We start from the raw sequence: 11521 nt of genomic DNA on the forward strand, positions 1-11521 counted from the left end.
TGTTTTTAGCCCACTGGGTAAGCACTGATCCGGGCAACTAACTAACTAAGGGACTAACCCAGTCCCTTAACAAGGCCTGAGAGACAGATACAGGGAGAGGAAGAGGTTGTCCAGCTGGTATTACCAACACACACACACACACACACACACACACACACACACACACACACACACACACACACACCACACACACACCACACTTATCAGGCATAATGCTATACTAACAGCCCCAACACATGCTCCTACCTATGGAGAGGGTAGCCAAACAAACCAGACCAGTGTGTGTGTGTGTGTGTGTGTGTGTGTGTGTGTAGAGGGGGATGGGACAGGGTCACCGAGGACTTTGAAGACACAAAAGCTTGGCCTAAGGCCTAGTGCCCTCTGGGTCACTTAAGGAGGCAAGGAGGCAGCATGAAAACATGTGCACACACACACACACACACTCACGCGCACACCACCTGCTGTTCACACAGGCCCGTGTTTGGTGTAATGGAGATGGAGTGATTCAGCAGCAACACAAAGCAAGACACATTGCTGAGATTTACCACATAACTCAGGTCAATAAAACCTCCGCGGCAACCAGTCAGCATCTTTGGAATTGTAGTTTTCAAAGAGGAACAGCAACTAAGGGTTATTTCCATTGAATAACAGTCTAAAACCCAAAGATTTTCAATCATATAATACAGAAATACAGAGAAAAGCAGCGTAAATTCACATTTGATAATCTAGATTCTGCTAAATGTGTGATGTGCAGTTGATGGATGAGTTAAACAATAAATCTATTAATTTCTTTAGTCATTAGATTGAACTGTTTGCAGGGAAATCACACACACACACACACACACACACACACACACACTGTGCAAACTTCTACCTATTGTCAACCAGCAAACATTACAAGTTTAGTAGAAAATAAACACTGCTATGACCTTCATTCTTCTGTCTATACTTTAAAAGAATGTGGAGGATTAACTATGGAAAAGATGAAAAATGTATAAATTGTATTTTTAGTTAAAAACTCTGTAATGTTTGAGAAATCCTTTCTGGGCTTCATGGAGCCTAATGTAATTTTGAGAGGTGTATTCCAGACAGAGAACATCAGAAAATGTTCCTAGTGAGTCAGTGGACATCTTAATCTGACGTGCCAAATGGTTTGTTAACACATAACCATCAGAGAAACCGTCGTGGGAAACTGTTTGGAAAATGGCAGGCTACTGTGGCAGATGATTGGATAAACCGTCTGTCTTCCATGTGTGCCATTGGTGTTTCGACAAAACAGTCGTGGCCATCACACACCTTGACCACGCCCGTAGCTACCAGCAGTTTCTCATTACACACTGATTGGTTCGGTCAGCTGCTGTTTGGAAACAAACACATTACTTGAAGCCAGACAAGACGGATTTTCATATATGTGATCCCGCCAAACAATGCTAATCCAAGCTGCCATGCAAGGAAAGGAAAATCTGGGAATTTTCAGATAAACTATCAAGGGGAAACATTGTTTAGTCACGCAGGTGCTTAATATTGTGATTATAAAAAGTAAGGATTCACACTAGAGATGGTCCCATACCATTTTTTTCTTCCCGATACCGATACTTGAACTTGCGTATTGGCCGATACTGAGTACTGATCCAATACCAGTGTGTCATATATTTTATTATCTTTTAACAACGTTATAGTACTATCCCTGTATGGATGTGATATGGTGAATAAACTCCAGTAGTTCCGATACTGATACCAGAGTTTTAGGCAGTACCTGAGGCGATACCGTATCGGAACATCTCTAGTTCTAACGTCATGGAGTTACACCTTTACAGCTCTAAAGACGATAAAATATCTTTCAAAGAGTACATAAAGCAAGTCACACACACACACAAACAAGCATGCACACACACACACACACACACCCCTGATTAAGTCATGATAGATCGTCCCCACAGGGCCAGGCCTGAACACTGCAGTGTGTATGTCTGTGGTGTGTATTACAAAATTTGCACATTTCCCTATATACTGCTGCATGCTTGTGTGTGTGCGTAAGTGCGACCATGTGTCTGGCCGCATGCAGGTGCGTGCGTTTGTGTGTGTGACACTGGGGCGAGTGCCGGGTCAGCGGGGTCAAAGAGGAACAAAAGAACGGAGCAGCTCCCAGCTGCCGGGCCAAACGTCATCCAGCCCCACATCCCCCCATTCCTTTTCATGGGAGCGTGCCGCTGTCCTGCTCCTGCTGACACATACACATTTACACACACTCAGAGACACACACATCTCCCGCCCAGCAGTCCGCAGTCATGCCTAGAGCTTGCTGCAGCAGGCAAATAGGGTAAAAGGGCACATGAGGACATGCAGGGCATGCATGGATGCAAATGAACAGCATAAACTAACATCTGAAAGCCCACACCAGTGCTTCCTCTCAGTTTAACAGCATTTGACCAACTTTCGATGAGAAAAGTGCAGGAAATAAAGAGTTTTTTATTGTTGGACTCCCACTTTTTACTGCAGGTTTGGTCAAATACTGTGAAGAGGCTATTTCAGACTAATCATATCTTTAGTAATACCACTAACACAATGTAAAAATGCTCAACTATAAGTAGAAGTGCTCAACAGTAGACCTAAGCTTGTTTTTTAGCCTCAAAATGTCCTTCAAATATCATAGTAGAAGCACCCATGAAAAATGGCCCTATGCAGAGTGTTAGTACACAATATTACTAAAGGTGTCTCTTTTCTACAATCATTCAATCAAAATGTACAATAGCAGCACTTCAAAAAGACTTTAAGTGGTCTAGTTCAACCAAATATATTGTCCGTTTGTTTTGGTTTTACTTTCCCAGGTTCTGAGTAACTCCCTTCTTAGATCAATGTCTCTGCAAACTAACTCTTCTAAATTATGATTACCCAGAGTAACAAAGGATATTGACTGTGTATGTTATTTTACGTTTAGTTTTTCAATGCTATGAGCACAACAACAGATTGGAATTCCTCTCATCTCTATTGTATTGAGTTGGAGACATAGACGGTAAATCTGAAAAATGAGGTAAATAAAACTAAAACTATCTTTACTGCTTGATGCCACCATGCAGAGGCACGTGACAAAATAATGCACAGTATGTTCTTTTTTATCATTTAAATGAACCAACAACCCTTTAAGTGTTCTTGTTTCCTCAGAACCTTCAGTAATGACACACAGTAGCAGCGTATCTTGACTTATGCATTTGATTTGCTTGTACGTATGCCCTTTTGTGTATTGCCTACAAATTGGTACACTTTTATGTCACGCACATAAAAGAGCCCAGCCCACTTCGATCAATACAACAGCGGAGAAAACATTTATCAGAAGAGAGAGAACATCACTTCTAATTATTACATTGGCAATAGAAAATAAGTTTTCAATCTATGCTTTGCATATAAAATCTGCTAAACAATCTGAAGTCAGCAAATATGGACATTTTGCTCAAAAGGAGATAATATAATATATAATCTTCATATAATAAATAAATATTCCAATATATAAGATTTCAGAATAAAACGTTAATGACATGACATGACTCATGTTTCTTAGTGCTGAAGTGTTGCAGCAATAATTCATAACAAAAATACCTAGGTGCAACAAAACCGCTAAACAACACAGCAAAGCAAAAGCCTTTGACACTCCCCGTTTCTCAATGTCAAGGATCCTTCCTTGGTAGGACTCGTCCTTCCAAGGAAGGATCCTTCAGGAGTAGGTCAGAGTCCTCCTTAGCATTTGGAGAACATGTACAATGGAACAGGCTATCAAGTGCACGTCATTGCGGGCTCCCGTCATTGAATTTATTTGCCGCATTTCAAAACACTAGATGAAATGGTTGTGGAAGTGTTAACTGTGCTGTTTAATTATGCTGTCGGGCTGTAGAAGATGAATTAGCAGGCGTTTCTTAATGTCACGGAAGGATCCTCCAAAGCCAGGAGGAGGACGCTACGTCATTAACGTCCGTCGAGGATCCTCCGAATTCCTCCAAGGACGGAGTCCTTCATTCAGAAAATTTCCCATAGACAGAGAAGGATGCTTATGTGTATCCTTCGCGGTCCCAAATCACCCACAATCCTATGCGCGGGCCTTTAGCAGCTCGTTAAAAAAAAAAAATAGCGGACCTCAGCGGGAGTTCGAGCGGCATCGCTGAAGGTGAAATGATAATTTAAATGTAAGTATCTTTAGTGTGTGCCGTAAATTTGTTATCACCGTTAACGTTTTACATCAATGTAAAGCTTAAAGCTTTAAAGCTTGTACGAATTGCTCTAATAATTAGGTAGATACACCCCGCGCTAACGTTAGCTAACTGAACCTATCATTTAACATTCGGCTGTTAGCTAGTCTTTGTAAAGTTTAACGTACGGTGGCATGGTCAGCTCTTCTCATAAGCCGTTACCGTAGATGCGTAACGTTAGCAGAGATTTAGAAAGTTGGTGTGTTTATCACTGGTTGTATCTGTAGACGGGAGGTAACACTGCACCGAGTTAACTTCACTAGCAACGTTCAACGAAGGCTGACATGTATGAGTAGTTTCCCGTGTAATAACGTCATGTTATAGCATTCATAACGTAAACATCTTTTTGTTGTGTTAACCGTCTTTTAACAGGGACTAACGGAGGCGGTCACCAAGGATGGCAAAGCCAAAGACCAGCAGGGAGACAGAGGCCAAAGACAGATGTTGAAGACATTATTTGCTATGTTTAAGATTGGCAATAAATAAATGCTTTAAATTAACTCGTTTGTCTGTGTTGTTAAGTTTTTAGGCGTGTGTATATAATATAAACTGTTTTCCAATGTCTATTTTTCCATCAAATTGTGACCTGGACAGAGGAAACTTCAAGCAATAATTATAATCAGATGCTATCTGTTTTTATAACGCGTAAGGTATACATGTTTTAAAAAAGACAAGTAGCAGTTAAAATCAGCTTGTAGTTTACTGCATACATGTAACATTAGCTTATTTTCCAGATCAAGAAATGCAAACTATGATCAGCAACTACAACAAGGTAAACGCTACCGGCTAATGAGCTACCACAGGCAGGTATGACATGCAGTAAACTGCAAGTGAGAAAGATTAAATAGTACTGTACACACACAAGCGTCAAATCAACATGTGAAAAGTCATAACACCATTGATAAACACCCACTAACACAGTAAAGGTAGGTGTTAGTGTGTTAAATGGTCGAGTTGTCAGTAGGGATGAGCGAGTACAGCATTATCTGGATCTGTTTACTACATGAATTATCTGTGTGTGTGTGTGTGTGTCTGAGTGAGTAAGAGATACAGAGAGAGAGAAACAAGAAGACAGGGGGGCGGGGGGTTGGAGTGTGTTTGTGTGTGTATCTTAATTTGTAATATTATTTATTTATACCGCAACTGCCTTGTATTTTTTTTTTTATAAAACACAGCAAGAAAGTTTCAGACACTCAGCCAGCAGGCAGTTTATGTCTGAACAATCCCCACGGTTGCTAGGTACTAGTTTGAACCGAAGTATAAAACAAACCTGAAGCTGACGAAACCCTAAATGTTAACAGAAAAGCCCGCGAACCTAAGAAGAGAGATGTTCACGTCACTTCTCCGTGTCCACTGGGGTAGGGGTGTAACGGTTCGGTTTGCAAATGAAATAAAAGAAGTGAATTTTCTTAGTTGTGAAAATCGTTCTATTGATAGATTCTTGTTTTAAGTGTTTTCATTAATAGAGTTATAAAAAAAAATTCTAGCATAAAAGTACTGTTTTAAGCTAAACTGATATCTGCCTTAAAATAAATAGATTATCTTGCTATGCTGTTTATCTTGCTTAGATTGTATAAGTCCAATATTTTTTTAGTGAATTTAAATCAAATGACAGCAAACCTTTATGCTACTTCAAAAACTCAGAACAACCAAAAATAACCAAACGGGGACGTTGTGTGAAGGTACGGTGCAACCGCAGGGGAACGTTACAGTTGGTTGGTTCTCTTAACGTTTAGGGAACGTTATAACCGGGGGGGAACGTTCCCTAAACGTTAGTTTTTGGTTTGGTTCAAACTAACCTTTAAAGAACCAAAAACTAACGTTCCCTAAACGTTAGTGGGGCGTTCATCTGCTCTTCTCAGTGAGGTGAATATAGTCTCTGCTCGAATAATATAGTCAGTGACCGTTTCATTGCTAGCTTTATGGAGCGAGAATGTTCACAATACAAACCCACAACACAGGGTTTGTCTTTTCCTGCATAGTGCTGCCGGAGAATCTCCAGTGCTCTTCTACCATCGCTTTTGGCATCCCCAATTGCTACCCATATCAAATATGCTTAAGACTTGACTCTGACTCGACAGTTGGTGACTACAACACTGAGCCTAACAAAAGGAGTGGATGGAAACATCAGTTGGACTTTACTTTATTTGCGTTATTGTCTACTCTGTCCCATCAGCCGCCGCCACCGCACTCTCCTCCGTGCGCTCGGCCTCGTTCGAGCTCTCATCCTCCATTACGGACAGGTTGTTAATGGAGTCAGCCACCGCGTCTCTCGGTTCGTCCTCCGACTCCTCAAAGTTCCTGATGACAAACGAAACAAAAATTAACTGATCTCATGCAGAATTAATGTGATGGTTGGATATAGACGACATCTCTTGGTGTTTAAGTTTTGAGCTTGGAAATTGGGGCTCGGAAATGCCAGAGCAGGGGGAATGAGAGGGGAGACGACAGAGCAGGGGGAATGAGAGGGGAGGAACGTAGCAGAAGATATTCCTTTCTAAACAAAACAGCAGCTTAAGATCTTACAGTGCGTTTCATTTACCTCAGAATTAGGAAACCAGAGCAGGGGGAATGAAAGGGGGAAATACCAGAACAGGGGGAATGAGGTCACAGCCGAGTTGACAGCGTTCCATTTTACAACTTGGATTTCTGTTGTTTTCATTAGCTCTAGCCAGGTTAGCCATCGTTAGCAATAACAGACGATAACAATACGTTACGCTGTTTTGGTTTAGCGTTTTGGCTAAAGTGGCAACACACGGTGTGGCTTAGGATGGAAGATTTACAGTCACAGCCATCTTAACCTTCCTTATTACTTTTCTGGATTGTTATAATAATAATAATAATATATATATATATATATATATATATATATAATACATATATAATTGTTATTATATTTAAGATCAATTTAAATTGGCCTCTGGTTGGGATTGTTGATTGTCATCGTCTGATCTCGGCTCCAGACGCTCTTCATCCATCTCCACATCAGAGTCTTCCTCTTCTTCCTCCTCTTCCTTTTCTGCTTAATGTGCTTGGAGCAATATATACACGGACATTAGCTTCCATGCTAGCATGGTAACATAAATTAGTCTTTCGGTAATAAAAAAGCTGCTTTTGTGTGTTTTTACAGATAGATAATAATCTTCTCTTACCTTTTACAGTTGTCAAGTTCTGAGAAGTCATGTAGTTAAAACTTGTTGCAGACGCTTAATGTTTAACAGGTAACGGGTTTAAAAGGGTTGGTTTTTTTTGCGATTAAAAAGTTTTATAATCGTATAGCCCCTATTCTGAATTTACTATAGGGAAAAATAAACAAAAAACGTTTAAAAAAAAAAACTTTATTTCTAAGGTTTAAAAGTCCCCGGAGGGAAAAGTTGATGATTGGGAACATAATTGCAAAAAAGTTTTAAAATGAAAAAACGGGTTTTTAATGAAAAATAAAAACCCAAAAAGAATTAAACAATGCCCAGAACCCCGACATTTTTTGTAATTTTAATTAGGAATTTGAGACCTGATAAAAAACCTAGTAAATTTACATTCAAATTTTCTAATAAATACTTACATGTAATTAACCTTTTAAAAAAACCGACTTTGAAAGTAACAAAACTTTAAAAAATGAAACAGTTTTTTTAATGCATTTCATTTGGCCCCTTTTTTAAAATTTTTTTAACTTTCTCTCAGGAGTGACCGGGATCTCTCCAAACCCCGTCAATGCTGCTCTCTCCCCCCCGCCTCGTCCCCTTTTCTTGGGCCCGCTTTCCCTTTATAAAATCCCGGGGTTTTCCTCACTGACCCTGGCCCTCTTTGGTGGCGGTTGGCCTTTGGGGTTTTATGGCCGCCCTCGCACTCTCCGGGGAAGGTAGTGTGGGTCCCAATAAGTTCTAATCGCTCCAGGGTTTCTGCCAGCCACGGTCACAAACACCCAAAAAACTCAGTCAGGGGAGGGCCCATATGGGGAAATCCAGGGGGTTTTACAAAAATCTCCCAATGGGGCCGGGGGAAGTAAAACCCCAGCCTCAACAATCAATTTCATCATCTATCTCCCACCTTTACTACTATCTAACTTCTATTATCTTCATCTTCTATCTATTATCTAAACTATCATCTCCCACCTTTTTATCATCTATCCCTATCTATTATCTATCATCTATCTACTTCATTATTTTCATCTTCTACGCCTACCTTCCCCATCACTATCCATCTACTACTATTATCTTTTCTACCTTTATCTACATCCCATCTATCTCTATCATCCATCTATCTATCTCCATTTTTACTATCTTCCCCCTTCTATTATCTATCTATCTATCTACACTATTATTTATCTATTATCTTTTACTGCCACCTTCCTATCTATCTCCTCTATCTTTCTATCATCATTTTTTATCCCATCCCCTATCTGCTACTTTCCCATCATCCAAAACTAAAAATTCTTTCTTTTTCTACTATTATCATCTACCTTTTCTACTTCTATCTATCTATCATCTGCCCACCTTTCCCTTCTACTATTATCTTCTATCTATCTTCTATCTACCTGCCTATCGGGAGTTTCCTGAGGCTTGATGTCCCTGTGCAGGATCTTCCTGTCGTGAATGTATTTCACGGCCAGGCAAATCTGGAGAAACCAGTCCACGACCTGAGGACCACGCAGCTCAGAGTTACTCTGTTAGTGTGTTTGAGTCCAATTTAAAATGACAGAAACGTGTGGAGACCCTCACCTGCTCCGGAGGAAAGGGGACTCCTCTCTGCATGCTAATTTTAGTTAGAAGGTCTCCTCCACTGCAGAACTCCATCACTATAAAAATGCTGCTACTCTCTATATGCACACAAACGCACGCACACATACATTCATACTCACACACATGCGCACACGCACATGAACACGCACACACATACATACACACTCACACACAGAAGATGCAGCCTGCTGGTCGTACCTTTTTAAGGCTGACCTCCTTGATCACACACTCTCTGTCTCCATCCCCCCCCCGCTCCCGAGCCAGGAAGGCCTTCCCAAAGGCTCCCTCTCCAATTTGCCTGATAATCTCGTAGTTGTCCATGACACCTGGAAGACGTGAAACAACAAACACATTCGAGAAAAGTTGTCTCAAATCTTTAAATTTTTTTTAACAAAAACAGGAAGGTCCATATTCATTTGTTCATTTTGCATGGATTCATGTTTTTATACCTGTAGGAACTAAAGTAGTAGCTTATGTGCAATTTAATGAACACTAGAAGAGCCTGCCGTTCTCAAATCATGCATTTATTTATTTTTTAAATAACAACTTACACTATATTAGACTACTATATATACTGCATACTGTGCATACTAACACACAAAATTGCTGCGTCTTTATCTGTTATAAACCAGACATAAATGGGTAGCTTTCTATAAAGTTCTTATAAAAACAATAAATACACAACCACATGAACCATCACAGAATATAAATAAAGTCTACATCCAGACCAAACTGGACAAGTTGGAGCCAGCAGCAGAATATTATTAGCACAGAGCTGAAGAGGTGAAGAGAGAATTGGTGCCTATAAACAGCAGCTTACTGACATGTTTCCTGAAATAAAGGCTTTATCCTTTCATTGTGGAAATCTGCAGCTCCTGCATCTCTGTAGGGCCTGGGATCAGCACCCTGGGACAGCAGCCATGAAAACAGCAGAATTTACCAAAGCACACGCAGGTCTGAATGAGAACAACAGGTGACCTGCCCCAACTATTCAAATCGCAGCTCAACACAGTTTGTACATCTTTAAAATAAAAAAAATCTCCCCTAAATGTTGTCGCTTTTTCCAGATGTTTGAGGGAGCAGATACACATTTTCCCTTAATTGTAATAATTTTATTTTATGTACTTTCTTTCTTTGGGTTTTGATATTTCACCCATTGGAATTTATATCAGATTTTTAACCAGCAGGGGGTGATAATGATCTATGCAATTAAATGTACACAGTTTAATGGAGGAATAAACTTCTTTAACCGGTAAATACAATATCATGGACCTAGCACCTTTCCTATAGAGCTGATGCCTGTGATCCCACACATCTGTGTGATGGGACTGGTGCGATTGGACCCTTTTGTTTTGCACATGCTACACATACAGTATCTGTCATTACAGGAAGGTCAATACAAATCCATAAGGGTTTCAGATTATATCAGACTGTGGACATTTTATTGCAGGTATTGCAGGCATCAGGTATCGCACTCTCTTCCAGAAGCGTGAGTTCCACGCGGCAGCGCCACGCGAACCCTCTGGCCACTTAATAGGGGCGCTCTTGAGAATCAGGTGCTGCAAGCCAGCGGAAAGGTGTGTGTATTCTTGTTGGCCCAGTGTCCCCCAGCTGGACCAGAATCACACTCATTTCCTAATATAAATTATCTTTCGGTAATAAAAAAGCTGCTTTTGTGTGTTTTTACAGATAGTTAATGATCTACTCTTAACTAAATGACTTCTGAGAATAACCATCTGTAAAAACACACAAAAGCAGCTTTTTTAATCTACTCTTACCTTTTACAGTTGTCAAATTCTCAGAAGTCATACTCAATCTGCCGTTAATCTGACGTTAATCTGACGTTAAAGTGCCTGGCTAGGGTCACAAGATAGCCGTTGACATTCAAACTTGTTTTTTTTTATTATTTTTTATTTTTTATTTTAATATTTTAATTATTAGATAACATTACAAACATTCAGACAACGCAGGTCAACATAAGATCACATGGGAAAGGAATTACAACTTATATAAATCAAGAAACAATAGTAATAAAAGTAGTACAGAATAAATAAAAGCATGAAATAGATAAAAATAATAGTTTAAAAAAAGGAATGTGACAGATTGCAAAAGCATATAAAATGTGAAAACAGCAGTAATTAATTAAATACATTGGGGTATATATATATATATATATATATATATATATATATATATATATATATATATATCAAAGATGACTTTAGCTTTTTTATTAGTTATGTAATTAAGAGACTGAAGATATGTGTCAAATTCAATGTGGAAAAATTTAAAACAGGGTTTAGAATTGGAAACCTTTCACTCTTCAAACTGCTGGGTTAAAAATAACCCACCTTGGGTTTTACTGGTAACCCGGCGCTGGGTCAAATATGGACCGATCCATTGCTGGGTTGTGCAGGGTTGGGTTATGGCTTTGACCCGGCATGTTGGTAGGGTGGCGACAGGTATAAACAAGTTAAATTTACAACTTTTTAATACCAATTTCTAAATGAAATTTAAGACCAAACTTACGATGGAAATACAAAG

The sequence above is a fragment of the Etheostoma spectabile genome, chromosome 11 (assembly GCF_008692095.1).
Source record: "Etheostoma spectabile isolate EspeVRDwgs_2016 chromosome 11, UIUC_Espe_1.0, whole genome shotgun sequence".
Classification (NCBI taxonomy): Eukaryota; Metazoa; Chordata; class Actinopteri; order Perciformes; family Percidae; genus Etheostoma; species Etheostoma spectabile.